Source organism: Suricata suricatta, chromosome 1 (assembly GCF_006229205.1).
Source record: "Suricata suricatta isolate VVHF042 chromosome 1, meerkat_22Aug2017_6uvM2_HiC, whole genome shotgun sequence".
NCBI classification, from domain to species: domain Eukaryota; kingdom Metazoa; phylum Chordata; class Mammalia; order Carnivora; family Herpestidae; genus Suricata; species Suricata suricatta.
In genome coordinates this window covers 122,706,767-122,723,944 of record NC_043700.1, presented here as the reverse complement: position 1 = coordinate 122,723,944, position 17,178 = coordinate 122,706,767, and the positions used below count along the sequence as shown (strand labels likewise).

Genomic DNA, 17,178 nt, shown 5'->3' with positions numbered 1-17,178 from the left:
GCTGCTAATAAGCTCTAGTTTGTTAAAGCTATCTATTTTGGATCCATCGTTGCTATAATTTTCATAAATTCAGTACTTCTGATCATGTCAATGTGCCCCAGCATTTAGTAGATGAGTGCCTTCTCCCCACATCATTTATTTATATTTACTTATATCAAGTATTTCTGTTTATTTTTATAAATTAAAAAATCAGATTTAAAAGCTGATATATCGTAAGTTTTTTTTGAACTATAATTTTTTCATATTACATTAAGGATAACTTTCAGACAAAACCATTGATTTAAAACACAGGAAATATGATCATCTGCCACGGGTACTTGTTAATGTTTAATGGAGAAATCACAGCTTATCCACTGGTGAAGTTTCAAGGGCATTACATTTGAAAATCCATACAGGGATTTATTTAACAAATATTACTGAGTGCTTTATAGAAGCCAGGCTCTGTTGTAGGTATTTGAGATACCTCCTTTAATCAAATCATAAATATTCCCTCATGGAGCCTGCATTTTTTGACAGCATACTTATAATAAATATAAGTAAAGTATGTATTGTGTTAAAAGGTGCTAAGTGCAATATAAAAAGGAAAAATAGCACAGAGAAAGGATAATGTGAATGTAGGGGTCAAAACTATGATCAGAAATTTTAAACAGGATATTCTAGACCAGTCCAGGGTGAGAAGTGAGGCATGAAGGTGGTGAGATGGAAATCCCATTTAGACAGAAATCCTTTAGTGATATGCTCCTTGAATACCCCTTAAAGACCCTCAGTCAGTAAGAAAAAATGCTTTATCTTGCTGCAGCCCTAGGTAAGAATAGTTGGCTTAGTTTATTAGCCATGCACTATGAAAAATTGCATATGGTATCATTTAAGCCGCATCAAGACACACAGACCTTCTCAGGCTCCTCCGTTCATAGCTACTTACTTAGCAAAGCACTGAGAAGAAAGCTAGGTCCTGTCAGACATACCATGTAAATTGCATTTGCTTTTCCTCTTTCTTTTTTTGCATACACGTTGTCTAACTTCTTCTCTCTCTGTAGCACTCTTCTTACAGTTTAGGCAGAGTTGAATTTACATACTTTAAATGTATAATTAGATTTCATTGTATATCAGCACATCCCATTTATCAGAGGTGTGCCACTAAAGTAAACAAGTGTGGAAAGCACACAATAGTTACTTGATGAAAAAAATGAATGAATATATTAACTAAAAGACTCTCATGTTATTTTTATAGCCCTAAAGATCTATTATCAATCAGGATACATTGTATTATTTTATTTACAAATATAGAAGTGTATATTGTTATCCTCTGTTACTCTATATCATTTCTATATCTAAAAAATATTTCAGAATGGCTACTTTGTGCCTTTTAGAGCAAAGCATTAAATGTAGATCAGCATAGATAATGAGTGATTTTAAAACATGAGTGCCAACATGCAATTTTTCTTACAATAGTGCATTGAATTCTACAAAAATCTTGAATTTTTATTTAGGAGCCAGATTATTCCTGGAATGCCTCCAGGTCTTTATTTCAGTTCTGACTACATAGACTCAGTATTACTTGACTGATAATTCTTTAGTTAAGAGAATTTATATTTGAAATTCTTTGGGGGAAAATAGCAAGGATAGGTGTTAAAAAAAAAGCTCTTGTAATTGTAAAAATATTCATCAAAATAAAACAACAAAAGAACACACAGACACACAAATTGTATATGTTTTAAATGATATGGGGAGAAAACAACTTTCCCTCTACTCTTCTAGGGTCTTGGGTGTGACCTACCTGTAATAAACAAATAAAGGGGAGAAAAATAAGTTTAGTGACATGTATACCTCCTGTATACATGGGAGATACTCAGGAAACTTGTATCCAAGTCACCATCTTAAGTACAACTTCCTGCTAAAGACAAAAGATGATACTGTCAGGTTGGGTGGGGGCCAGTAGGGGAGGCTAGTTGTGGGAGGTTACCAGGAAAAGCATAGTTAACAAGGGTAAGACTCTTGTGCAGATTTAAGATTAGCCCTCTCCATTGATAAGAGTTTCTAGAGACTTAGAGTTGTTCTCTTCTTCCTGGTACAGAAAGACACCTTTGCAAATGGAGATTCCCTTATAAATGTAAATTTCTTTTATAAAACAATAACTTTTATTCTATTTTTAGAGCTATTCATGCATCTGTGTTTCTTAAAAATACCCAGCTCAAGATAATTCTTATGCTAAAGAGGCATATTCTGGGTTTATATTTTACCTTCCTTTAATTAGTAATAAGGATTATCACATTTGCTGAAAAATATGTTATTTCCATTAGAGTGTTGATAAAACAGAAAATTTGATAATTGTCGTAAAGAAACATTCTCCCAGCTACTTCAACTTTTGTCTCATAGATCACCATCTCTATAGGAAAACTAGATTTAATTACAGAATTTCTAAAATTTTTCTCAGACAACTTTAGAAGTCTTTTCAGCATTTTCCAGTGTGCTAAGTAAGCATTTCATGACAGCAGGTCCTGTCTGAAGGAGTTTTTACCATCTTTTGGAAGAAAATACAATGTATACACTAAGGGCATATTTCAGTGACTATTTGTAATCCACTGTGCAATTGCACCTATTCATCTTAATTGTCAGTGAGCCCTCTTGCTCAGCTCTAGACCCCCCACACTTATTTCTTATTGCATTTTCTTGAGACACTGACAATGACTAGAACATTTCAACCACCAGACCAGCAAAGCCCTGGTAGTGATGGAATACTTAGAAGACCACTCCTCCCATGCCCCCTTCTCTGACAGTGATCATGTATGAAAACATAGTGACTCCTTACCAGTGATCATGTGCTCTTTGCCTGCTCTCTTGCACCTACCCATCCAACTTCTCCTTGTAAAATTCTAGGTGTCCATCTAGTAGGCAGAAAGATTGATTATTAAGGCCTGAGCCTACCACCTACCTTGGCTTGAGGCACCTAAAACAAATTTCTCTCCCTTTCTCTTTTCCAAACCCTCACCCCTTGAGTTGTGGGCTTCTCTTATGATCAGTTTGTTCAGCAACCATGTTGACAAACCCAGCCAGGAGGTAAAGTTTTGATTTATCCAGCCCCCTCACTATTCCCTGGGATGGAGCACTTGGCCGAGGCATCGCACCAGGGCCTGCTCATTCATTTGCTAAGTGAGAGCTCACTTGGTAGCACAATTTGTATTAATTTAAGTTCTAAGACTTCACTTGGTCAATATATGTCTTTATATAGACTTATATTAATTCATATCTAGAAAAGCATTTCTTTCCATTAATAGGCCTACAATCTAGAAAACTTACCATTTAAATATATACAAATGTATTCTTGAAACAATATAAATGCATACATCAAAATGTATAGTCTCTGAATACACACACAAATGCATGATATAGGTACAAAATGGAATCCACTTTTATTCACTATTTCTACTTATTATAGAAGTGAGGATTAGATTAAAATGTATTAACTATTGTGTTTACATAGTAAGAATTATAGAAATCATACTGTACACAAATACAATGCTTAAGATGATTATGTGTATTTTAAATGTTTTATTTAGTTTTAAGTGAGAGAGAGAGAGAGAGAGAGAGAGAGAGAGAAATTACTAGTGGGAGAGGGGCAGAGAGAGAAGGAGACGCCAAATCCGAACGAGGCTCGAGGCTCTGAATTGTCAGCACAGAGCCTAGCACTGGGCTCGAACTCGTGAACTAAGAGATCATGACCTGAGCCAAAGTCAGACGCTTAACTGACTGAGCCACCCAGGTGCCCCAGTTATGTGTATTTCAATATGATTAAATCATATTTATGCAACTATTTATTACAGAACTTTATTATACTTGGTAAATTAATATTAAGATATATTAAAAGTAATAGTTTCACTTTCTAGAAACATTACACTGTCGATATGTAGAAATCATAAAACAATATATTGTAAATTGAAACAATAGTGACAGATTTTGCCATACCATAAGTATGCCAGTGTTTTATATTTTCCACTATACCAGCTGATGGTTTTTCTGTGTTGTCACAGTTGAGCTTTTGTTTTATTAGGCTATCAGATTTAATTAATTAAATTAATTTATTTTTCCTTTAGTGTTCTTGTGAGATTTACTATTCTCTGCCAGCCCTCCCACTTGTACTTGATTTAGCAGCACAAATGGATAATATCTTGAAAGATCATTAGCCCTCATAATGATCTTGCTCCATCAAAAATTTTCTCAAGCACTTGACTTATGCTTTGGGAATTGGGAATACCTAGAAGGGTACAGGGATGGAGGGAGTCATTTTTTCTCTATCCTGCAAGTTTCTTGTCTGAGAACCTCTGTAATAAGAGATTAAAAGGAGAAAACAAAAGTTTAGTAAGATGTGTACCTGCTTTATACAGAGGAGATACCTGGGAAAATTAAGTTGACTCCTGAGATGGCCCAAGCCATCACCTTAAATACCATCTCCAGCTAAAGACAAAAAACATATGTTGGGGGTTGGGCAAGCCAGTTGTGGAAGGTTACCAGGAAGGGCACGGTGAACAAGGGTAAGGTTGTTATGCAGGTATAAGTCTGTGTCTTCTCTTTTGATAAGAATTTCTAGAGATTTGGTCAACCCCTTTCCCTGGTACAGAAAGAGAAATACCCTTTCAAATGGAGATTCCCCTTTTAAATATAAATAACCTTTACAAAAGGGTAACTTCTACTTGGTTTTCAGAGCTTTTCTTGTGTCTGCAATCTCTTAAAAATTACTAGTTCAAAATATGCCAAAAAGCATATTTGGGCTGGCAATTTCTGCTTCCCTTCAATTCCACCTTGAAACTTCCTCAAGAAGTTTCACAATCCAGAACCTGAGTTGATAGATTACTCTAATATTTCATTGAACCCATGTCTGACTCCTGAAAATAGGTCACTTCAATTAAATGGCTGCATCTCATTTTAGGAGGTGGTCTTGTAGATGGACTCCCAAAGGTAGTCTTATATTGTACTAGCAATCAGGTATTTAATAAGAGACATTTCTATGGAAAAAGATAAATAGAGTTTAACAATTAGCACAAACTGTAATAATGCAGTTTGTGAGACCAGGGCAAGGGTAGGGGGCAGCTAATTGATATTTCTAGATGTCAGGTTCAAATCATCTTTCAAGGTTTGAATATCTCTGATGTCATCAGGTGTTAAGGTGAACTTTCTGAGTGGCCTACATATCAGCGGGCACAGAAGGGTGTGCAGATGAGCTGTTGTGATGATTTCTCTTAAGTTTATGTCAAGTTGTTTACATTCAATTCACACAGCTTTGGGAAAAGGACCGGTTTTTGTTTTTTGTTTTTCTCTCAATCATTTCAAGTAAGAACAGTGAGAGATGGGTGCCTGGTTGGCTCAGTTGGTTAAGTGTCCAACTTCAGCTTAGGTCATGATCTCAAGGTTTGTGGGTTTCAGCTCTGCATCAGGCTCTGTGCTGACAGCTCAGAGCCTGGAGTCTGCTTCAGATTCTATGTCTCCCTCTGTCCTTGCCCCTCCCCCGCTTGTGTACACATATTCTCTTTCTCTCACTCTCAAAAATAAACATTTTTAAAAAGGTGGGAGAAAATTGGAAATTAGTTAAGAGAATTGTTCAAGATATTTGAGTAAACTGTTAATATTTAGGATTTGGTCCAATTTATAGGTAGAAAACAAAATTTCTAAGACAAACTGGACTAGAACTAATATCCACAAAAGTGTACTACTGAAACACCTGCAAAATAATCAAAGTAGGCCTAATTTGTTTGCAAAGTAAGATTAGTTTCATTAAACTTCAGTTTCATTAAACTTGACTTGATTATTTACATAAGTGCCGGAAGAATAGTGATTGAATATATAGGTTCTTTTGAGGTCTGCATTGCTGGAACTTTCATAAGGAATTTTGAAAGTCTTGAGGATAGGAAGCCAAGTGAAGTACTCACCGTCAGACTTTGCCTGCAGTGCTTAGAGATTTGGAATAATTTCTCTCTTCTTGAGGTCCCAAAGATAACCTATGGTTTCTGCACCTTCCAGAAAGTGAGCTTTCTTAGTCAACTGGTAGGACTGCTGGGATCCTTGTAAGCACCAGGCTGCTTTTCCAAGGAGTTTTATTGGCTTCATAAAGTGAAACTTGGTTCCTTGACCTGTTTGGTTGTGTTTAATTCTATGCACATTCTCAAATATGACATTCCAGTCAAAGCTTTAGTAACATAACCAATGCGTCCAATTGTGGATACACATTCTAAGAACAGATTCTTACTAACTTATGGAAATAAATATATTGCCATAAAACAAGAATAATCACTAAGAATTTCAAATTCTAGTGGGATTAGATAGAGAAAAAGTAATTGTTTCATCTTTGTTCACAAAGACATAGTTAACCAAATTGCTGTAATTCATACTTAGCTTACTGGAAAAGAGAAAACATTTTCCTTAAATCTAGAAAAAAAACATTAAAGAATCACAATGTTGAAAATAAAGTCATAATAATTTTCATTTTCATGAGTTAATCAGCTCCATGTTATTCTTTTTCTGCTTGGTTTTCTATTAGTTCTTTTAGTTCTGGAAATCCTTACCCAGTTCAGATTAAACCTATGTTCACTAATTAATGTTCACTATTTTATCTTATTTGGACATGATCTTGATATTCAATAAATTTACATCGTTTAACTTAACTCAGGAAAACTCTAAAGGCAGAAATTACCTAAGGGATTTGGAAAACTATTTCTGTGGAGATATCATAAACACATAATTGGTGCTCAAAAGTTCACCTAACAATTCCTGTTACATCTAAATCACTTGCTGTCAATAGTTATGCTTAGACTACTCACAAAATCTTTTTGAGACATCAAAGTCTGCCATTGTCCTGTTGTCTTCTTACTGAAGAACTTTGTAACAAAGATAACATGAAATTCTTTGAATAGTAAACCTATATAGAATAAAACTGGTTTATCTGTCTGCATTATATTTGTTGAAACAGTGAATACATGCCTATTTTTATTAAACCAAGAAACTTAACTTAGCTTTATTGACTGCAAAGAAATCCCAGAGCACATGAATTTGAAACAAAAATTTGGGTTAGTTTTTATATTTTTGAGTTTTAGAAATGATTTACATAGTGCATATTTTAACCTAGTTAAATAGAGCTCTTTTATAAATTAATTTTAGCAATAGCATCAAGAGGTTAATTTAAAAAGTCACACATTTTCATTATATATAGATGCAGGTAAACATATAGGATGACTGATAAGGAGATCTTCTAGGTAAAGTTTCAGCTATGAGTCAGGTACAATACTAAACTCACTAGTTTGTAAGAGAACATTTGGATCCAAATTGTGCTTCTGGAACTTTACCCACTTAGATGGCTAAAGCTTTTCATACTAATATTTGGAATAGATACTGGGATATTTCATTTGCCCAATTTCCGATAATTCCTTTTTTCTCCTTTTGATGAGAAATATTTTCCTAAAGTTTTCATTTTAAAGAATGGCTCTTAGGTCATAGAGAAGATGGGTAGAAAATTTACATCTAAAAATCACAGAAAGCATCCAGTTTTCTCCAACATGCAGTTTGGGAGTATATTTGTGTCTTATCAGTGGTCTGAAGTAATTACTATTTAAATTTTTCTGATTTCTCTTAGGCAAAGTACAGTTCAGTTTCCAATGTATTGATCTTTTCAAGCATTTTGATATGAATTTTGAGGAGAGGTTTGGGGAGTTAGTAAAAAAGGATAGATGGGTTTTGCATTGCTTCTGGAACTGTGCCTCTGTTTTTACTGAGATTTGCAAGACAAAAGCAGTTGTTCCCAGTTCCTTAAAGAATTGGGTTGTAGCCTGAATGCTATCAGGGAACTGACCCACACATCTGACTACAATTTCAATTTGCTTTATACTAGGAGAAGATGTCCAATTAAGAAATCAAAAGATTTCTATGTTCTGGGTTTAATGCAGTAGGTTTTTGTACCATATGAATAAAGCATTCAACAAAGGCCTTCAAGTGGTCTCCTTCCCCTCCCCTCCACCCCGAGTGTACAATTAACCTTAGACCAACTTAAACTTACTTTTGTTTCTGTTAGGCTCTGAACTTTGGCCTCCAGTTAATCCATTTCCTGATAGTTTGTAGGAGGACCTGGGAAAAATTCTAAACTATATATTTGGAGGGGGGACGTGCTCCCCTAAGGGACCAGCCAATTTGTCTGATAACTACACTATACTCATGGAAAGGAAGAACCTTAACCACTAGTTAAGATTCCTGTGAGTGGTGTTGTGAATGTCCACTGATTTTACTAACTGATGTCTAATTTTGGTAGTATCTTCTGGAAGTGGGATATGTATTAAGGAGGGCACTTGTGATGAGCACTGGGTGTTGTATGTGAATGATGAATCACTGAATTCTACTTCTGGTACCATTATTGCACTGTATGTTAACTAACTAAAATAATGATAAATAAAAATAAAACAACTTCATAATTCCAATTCTTTAGAAAAATAGCTCTCTAATTTTTTTTTCAAATATAGAAATTTGTTTCTTTTCAGTTCAGAGTATCCATCATTTGGTCATTGACAAGTAGGATCTTACATTAATTCAATATCAACCCAAACCAATAAGGCTTTTTGTGGTTTAACCATAAATCCAAGAGACATCCAAAAGAAGGTGCAAAGATGCAGCTTTCACATGATCCAGAAAATTTACTTTCACAGTTGGCCTAGGAAAGCAAAGACCTGTGTTGTCACAAGTGATAGGAATGAGAACTTTGAATGCCTCAGGTCACAGACTCTAACCAGTTACCCCAAGCAGATGGTACTAGAATAGGACTTTTCCAGCACTACTGAGACAATGAATGCTGAGACTACAAAGGCCCCTTATGGACTAGGACCCTTTAAGACAGACTCCCCTGAGAGCAGGCATAGTTGGACAAATAATATATTGCCTCTGGGATCCACAGCCTAATGGGTTTTATTCCAAATGCATGTGGACACATTCCTTTTCCAGCTGGCAGAGACCAAAGTATATTCTCACTGGTCACAAAGCCAGAGTCTTATGACCTAAAATAAGATAAAAGGAAAACCTCATCTAGGCTATGGTTCTTTTTATGACAAATGACACAAAAGACAGACACCAAAAACAAACAGGCAAAAAACGATGACCGTCTCTGGGAAAAAAGAGGATCAACAGAAAACCGAATTACTCATAACAAAAATCTTTACCAAATTCGCTATACCCAAGGAACTAGTTCACACAAATATTGTCTCTTGTTAATTTGAATTTGGAAAGGAAGCAATAAGAATTTTCAGTCTTCTTCTCTTGGTCATCCACTACAGAGAGAGGTACTTGGGAGACTTTGGTAAGAATTCTTACACTTTGTCAATTTCTGCCAGTTTTCCAGGATCCTATCTGCAGGCTCCGCCAAGAATGGTGCCTCATCAGTTCCCTTCAGGGGTCACCAAACTGTAGCAGGGGAAAAATGATTGCCCCTCTACTCTCCCAGGTTCTTGGAAAATATCCAGGAAAATTTCCCCAAATGGCCAGGCTACCACCTCATGTATCATCTCCAGCTGAAGACCAAAGAAGGCTGTTGAGGCTCAGGAGAGATTATAAGAGATAACTGGGAAGAAAAGAATAAAGGAGGTTAAGGTTGTTATGCAGATTTAGGTCTTTGCCTTCTCCATTGATGAGTTTCCTGAGATTTGGTGGGGGTGGATATCTGTCACCATCTGATGGCAAGAGGCCTTGCAAACAAGGAGTTTTTCTCAACTTAATTCAGAAAATGGCTTCCAACAATCATCATCGTCTTCCTAGCACAGAGAGGGATACACCTTACAAATAGAGCTTTTTCCTTATGACTGTAATGTCTTTTACTAAAATGGTAACTTTTACTTCCTTTTAAGAACTTTGCTTTTTCTGAAGTGCTTAAAAATAACCAGCTCAAGATAATCCTTAGGTCAAAGAGGCATATTTTGGGTGGCAAATTTTCTTTTATACTAGCCTATATCTTTTTCCAGTAAAACAATTGGGTAATGATTTCAGGGGGAAAGGCATTAAATCTTAGATTATTAGTGTCTCAAAATAAAAACATAAGCTGTTTTCGTAACTTATAGTGTACAGAGCTAAAGAAACAGTTCCATCAGTGTTTGACTTAGTACCAAACAGGCAAAGGAATAGGAATTTTCAAGATATTGCATTACAGAAAGTTTCCTAAAAGAGAGCCACATGTAACATTAACCTCATGATCTGTGAAGTAAGAGTACTAGGAAATTAGACTCATGTGATGCTACATTGTTAAAATGGTAATTAGAATTTTAAATTTATAAAATTGAATTAATGTAGAGACAATTTATACCAAAGAGTGTGATTTGCGATTCAGAGTACTTAAAGTGTCATAATTTTTTACATGTCAGAATAACTTCAAATTTGTCATTATTTTATGAATTTTGTGCTTATAAATTGATTATGAGTTTGGGTTAAATCCATCAAATTAAAGGAAAATTTATTTAAGGTACAGTCTGATATAGAGGATTTTTAGGGAGAAAAATACTCTAGATAGGTACAGTATTTTCTTACATTGAAGAGTATAGCCTAAAGTTGATAAATTGTTCATATTTTCAGATTATTATATAATTGGAAGTAGTGCTTTTCAACTTTTTAGATTACAAAAAACACTCAATATTGTTCCTAAATGTTCCTTAAAAGCCTTTTTTTAATTCATGGAAAAGTTGTTACAAACTCTAAGTCTGAAAGGATTAATTTTTCTTCTTTGAGGGAGCATCAGTCATGTGAGAAATAAGCCCACTGAACCAATCAAAGGAGAAACTCAGACTCTGAGTATAGTGAAGGGAGGGTTTAATCAATATTCTTGCAAGAGTGAGTGTCTGATGGACGAGCAGTTACAGCAGGCATTTTATTTCCAACCATGCAAACTCCTCCCCTGATTCCTCATTGGCTGAGTACTATGGGGGTTACAGCCTTACCCCGCTGTTGCAGATGCCCATGTAACACAAAAAAGTAGTCTAATTGGAACAGATGTACAGTGCTTGAGTTGACACAGAGACTTCAGTTCTTTGGCACATGCTCATTGCTAAGCCCATGAAAATAAGCCCACAGAAGGGAGAGGGGAAGAACCAGGAGGTGAAGTGTCTAAGGGTTTGGGACTCCATTGTGAGGGCATGGGTGGTAGATATTTCCCATAGGTTGTAAACCTATTGTTAACTAGACAGCACAGCTTTTATTTCGTATTTCTGAAAATGAATCATCTCATTTATGTCTCACAGTAATGACTCATCATTTAACATTAAGAAATATGAAACTAAAAGAAAGCATGAATTATAAAAGAAATACCAAAATTACTTGGTGTGAGTGTATGTATTTTCTACTCTTTTAAAAGTGTCCCTCCATTTTGATAATTTAGTATGTTAAACATACAAACACTGAATCATTATAAATATATTACATGTAATGTACATAAACATAAATAGTTTGGTATTTCAAATATAATGGATATTATCTTACTCTAATTGTTACTGAAACCCAAGTTTAGCTGCCTTTCATTGCTGGAAAAGCCAAAACTCAAGAATGTTGATTGGAAAGGAATATGAGCTTTATTCAGAAGGCAGGCCACCTGGAGAAAAGTTGGACTCTTGTCCAAAGTCCAGCTCCCAAGTTTGGACTTATAAGTCCAAGTTGGCCTAAGGACTTATAAGGGGGTTTAGGGCAGTTAATCACTAAAGGGGGTGCAGTGGTCCATGACATTTCTTGATTATATACAGACTTGCTGGCACCAGCTACAGATGCTCTGTCAGTGCTCAGAGGTTGTGCAGCGGGGCCTGGTTTCTGTTTCATGATGTGCAGAAATGCAGAAGGAGCCCATGGTCTATACATACACAGAGCAAGGTTAGTTAATCACACGACTAAGGAAATTTGCTAACATTAAAGACTAGTGGTTGATCCAAGGGCCTGAGGCAGCTTCATAATATTAATGTTTTTTACTTGCTGATTTAAGGGACTGAATATCATTCCATCTTTTAAATACCTTTTTACATTTCTTCTTAATTTTTTTTCTCCTTTTAGGGCAGCATTTTTATATGGCACAATTCCTTATCAAGGCAAATTTGGAAAAATTAAAACTTTATGTTTTTTTATCCTCCACCCAGCAATGCTATTTCTAGAAATCTACCCTATACATACACATTCACATATACCAAATAACACATCCATGACTTTTTTAAATAGGCATTCCTTGTAATAAAGATAAAAAAAATATCACAAATATCCATCAATAGGGGGCTGTTTTAAAATGGCTCATTTGCATAATAGAGGACCATAAGACTAAAAAAAGAGAAAACGCTGTTCTGATTTGGAGCAATTTTTAGAATCTGTTAATAAGTCAAATAAACTGTGAATTTATATAGTATTTTATTTTTTAATGCTTTGTATATTTATAGATAATGAAAATTAATAATAACAAACATCTTTATAAGGGGAAGCAAGAGAGAAATAGTAGCGTTTAAGGGATGACAAAATGAAGTGTTTTTTTAAAATAAATATTCTAATATAGTTCTCATGGAAGAAAATGAAAAGAGTACATGTACTTGAAATAGATAACTGGACATAAAATAGGATATAGCCACAGGGGAAAAATATTTTAAAGTGATTTGGACCCATTCTTGGTTGTACTTCCTTAGTGGTCTATAGACTGTGGACCAAGGGAACTGCAAAAAATGTAAAACTTGACTCGGTAGTAGAATTTTATTAGTACTGTTTTAAGAATCTTGAAACTATTTATGTATATTGTAAGATTCAACTAATTAAATCAAATGTTGCTAGTACTCAGAAAGATGAGAGAAAAGAAATATAATTATGAAAGTATGTTAAAAGGGAAAAAGAAATCTATAATATAATATCCAAATAGGAACTATCAACAGGAACTCATAACTTACTACAGAATATTCCCTAGCTCTGCCTACTGAGAGTCAAAAGCAAAACTCAAAATGGATAAAGGACCTGAAAGTAAGACAGGAAACCATCAAAATCCTAGAGGAGAAAGCAGGAGATAGCCTCCTTGACCTCAATTGCAGCAAATTCCTACCTGACACATCCCCAAAGGCAAGGGAATCAAGAAAAAAAAGGAACTATTGGACCTCATCAAGATAAAAAGCTTCTACACTGCAAAGGAAACAATCAAGAAAAAAATAATAGGCAAGTGACAGAATGGGAAAAGATAGTGGCAAATGGCATATCAGATAAAGGGCTAGTATCCAAAATCTACAAGGAACTCACTAAACTCTGTACCTGAAGAACGAATAATCTAGTGAAGAAATGGGCAGAAGACCTGAACAGACACTTCTCCAAAGAGGACATCCAGATGGCCAACAGGCACATGAAACAATGCTCAATGTCACTCATCATTAGGGAAACACAAATCAAAACCACATTGAGATACCACCTCGAACCTATCAGAGTGTCTCAAATGAACAAATCAAAAGACTATAGATGCTGGCGAGGGTGTGGAGGGACGGGCACCCTCTTACACTATTGGTAGGAATGTAAACTGGTGCAGCCACTCTGGAAAACAGTGTGGAGATTCCTCAGAAAACTATCCATAGAACTCCCTTATAACCCAACCATAGCACTGCTGGGGATCTACCCAAGGGATACAGAAGTGCTGATGCACAGGAGCACATGTACCCCAATGTTCATAGCAGCACTGTCAACAATAGCCAGAACATGGAAAGAGCCTAAATGTCCATCACCTGATGAATGGATCAAGAAGATGTGGTATATATTTACAATGAAATATTACATGGCAATGAGAAAGAATGAAATATAGCTATTTGTAGCAAAATGGATGGACCTAGAGGGAGTCAGGCAGTGAAATAAGTCAGGCAGAGAAGGACAGATACCATACGTTGTCACTCATAGGTCTAATAGGAGAAACCTAACAGGACCATGGGAAAGAGGGGTAAAAGACTTGGGGAGAAGGAGTGAGGCAAATCATGAAAGACTTTTGAATGCTGAGAACAAACTGAGAGCTGAAGAGGGAGGGGGAAATGGGAAGGGGGGTTGATGGTCATGGAGAGGGGCACTTGTGGGGAAGAGCACTGGGTGTTATATGGAAAGCAACTTGGTAATAAACTATTAAAAAAAGAAAGAAAGAAACATTTAACCTGAAACAATCCATGCTTATAGGCGTAACTTCCAATATACAGGCACCACAGGAAGTGGATGGATATGTAAAACAAGTACCATAGGTCAACTATCAGAAAACTTCCAAATGTGCAGTATTCTGAGAAAACTGACATGGTACCCTTAAAAACTAAAGTGCCATTAAATATCAGGAAATAATCTTAATTAAAGAGACTGAAGAGACATCACAAGAAACTCTGAACTACTGAATCCAGCTGTTATCTATGCCAAGCATATATTAATTGTACTAGTTAATTGTACTAGTTTTAACTAGTTAATTGTACTAGTTTTTCTATTTTTCTGTATGTTTAGAAGTTTTCCCAGCACAGAGTCAAATACGGGGCTTGAACCCACAAACTGTGAGATCATGACCTGAGCTGAAGTCGGACTCTTAACCAACTGAGCCACCCAGGAACCCCTAAAAATTAAAAGCAGGATTTAAAATAACATTACATTTGGATGTGATGCATGGTCCAGGTCTAACTCTCGGATTGTGTGGTTTAGTAGTAACATTAATAATAGCATTTAGTATTAGTATTTGAAGGGCATTTGAGGAAATTTATTTAAGGATGACTATTACAAATGAAAACATATTGACATGGAAAGTTAGAGGCTTTGTAACGGGAAAAAATAAGTAGGAAGTCGAGCAACTTAAAAAAAACAGAATGTATGGTGTGGTTTCATTTTGGTTTAAAAAAATAATGAAAATAAATACATAAAAGTCAATGTGATCATCTCTGTTTGGGAGAGGTATGACATTTTATTTCCTGATTTCTGCTTCTCTATTAACAATGAACATATGTACCTTTATAATTTATAATTTCACAATAGAAATATATTTTATTTAATAACTTGATAATTTAATAATAATGTAAATAATTATTTAAAAAACAAACTACCACACTGCTGTAATGAATACAAAATTATGTTTGTAAAATATATTTAACTTCCAACACTACCTCTATACAAAATAGAGTAACTTGGACATTTTTGAGGAACCAAAGTATTAAGATATTTTGTCCTTAAATATAATGACTAAAAATATTAAGTATTTGGGGGTATTTTTGTATCAAATTTGATGATCTGTTGAGTTCATCATATTTTAAAGCCCAAGATTATTAATCTAGTTCTTAATTTACAGTATCCCCAGAGGGGTTAATTGTAAAAAAAAAAGACTTGTATTTTTCCAGTTTTTGTTGTTCTTACAGCTAAGTCATGGGGAAACATTTCTCCTCATTAGTTGAGTTTTAGTATGTTCTGTAGTCCTCTCCACGTTCTACTCACTAAGAAACGACAGAGAAGTCCTGGGGCTTTTTGTTCTCGCCACATGACAAGTACTACAATATTGTAAACTTTTATGGCAAGGGAAATGTTAGAATCATATATTCTAGTAACATTTGTATCTCTGAACATATTTAACCTCTTAAGATATTTTTTCCCTTCATTTTCCGAACTTTTTTTTTTAGAAAATTAAAAGGTAAAACTGGGTTAGAACTTTGAAAACAGAATCCAGATTTAGGAAATACAAAAATATAATAATATGTCGGCCTTCTCTTTTATTCATTCAACTACCATTTGGGGAACAAGTACTCAAATGTTCATTTGTTATTCTTAATGATTCTATGGACTTTTTTTTTTACATGTTTGTTTCCCGATTACATATCTGCCTCTGTGTAACCTGTAATTATAGTCCTGAGGCTCCTTTCATCTCGTTACCTCACCCTTTTTTCATTTATATAAACATTTTAAAAATAAAAATAGAAAGCTGCATTTGAAGCAGATTGTAGCAGTGAGCAAGAGATAGACAAATGTTAAAAAACAAAATTCAGTTGAGTAAATTTGAAGATCTAATTGGCTTTATTCAGTGATTCATTAATCAAGCAGTATCCCATCTAGCAAACAGAAGGGAGTTTGAGGAGCTGTACCAACAGAAGGCTTTTCTAGGCAGAATGGTAGGTTTTAGGTAAAGAAAAGAAAGATTCGGGCAAGGTTACCCTCCCTTGGGGTATTGGCAGGGAGGTAGCAGGGAGGTCTTATCTTGCAGACTACCTCACTAGTACTGATCAGGAAATTCCAGAGTGACTCTGAAAATTCCACTCCTGGGAGAGGCTAAAGCTGAAAGGAGGTTAGCTATTAAATTCTGGTGAGACTTAGGAAAAAAGACTCCATTTGGGGGCCCGTTGTTAAATTTCTTCATAAACCTCACATTCCAATGATACAAATAGACAATGTATTAGAAATTATAGAAATAAGAGAATTTCACACCGTTATAAAGGTCATGATATAAATAACCAGAAAAACAAGATTCAGAGATGTCTGGAAGAGACTCATCAGGGACAACCTGAGTGTGCCGTCTTTGAGCTGTAATCTTAATGAAGGTCAATTATTCATAAAACTGCAACAAGCATCTTGACAGGGGAAATCAGTTTGGAAAATAGTCACCTTTCAATACTGCTTGCTGCTTCAAGACCTTCTCACTTGGGTTTCATCTTGTCTTCCCATTTACAGCCTCTACATAGTCAAATCTAATAGCATCACAGATAAATCTATAAAACAAACAAACAAACCAAAAACCACAGCAAACACACCCCTTTCATTGTGTTATATTTCTACTTTAAAACTCTCTGTTAATGATTCACTAAGGCTTAAAGACAAAATTTACTTTCCTCAAACCAGTCCCCAAAGCTGCTGAAATTTATACCCTTCTCTATTTATGTTTCAAACATAAACCTTTTTATTCCACTTAAACTGCACCAACACAAATTGCTATTTTCTTGTCTCTGTTGTTTAGAGTTTTGTTTTTGACCCTTTTATCCGGAATACCTGTCCCTTGTAATATATCTCTGTTTTCCAGACGTGCTCCAATTTCATATCCTTGATTTGAGGACCCAAACTGGGGATTTCTCTTTCCAAGGACTTTTGTCAGCAGTTATCAGTCCTGTATAACTTACTATCTTATAGTTGGCAGTTGCTATAAACTCTAAATTCTCATCAGTTTTATGTATTGACATATAACTAATC

General features: G+C 35.2%; 1 protein-coding gene across 1 annotated transcript in view; it reads left to right on the top strand.

Moving 5' to 3' along the window:
* Positions 1–17,178, top strand: part of CCSER1 (coiled-coil serine rich protein 1) — a 639,473-nt gene that overhangs the window by 620,465 nt on the left and 1,830 nt on the right. The window lies entirely within an intron of this gene.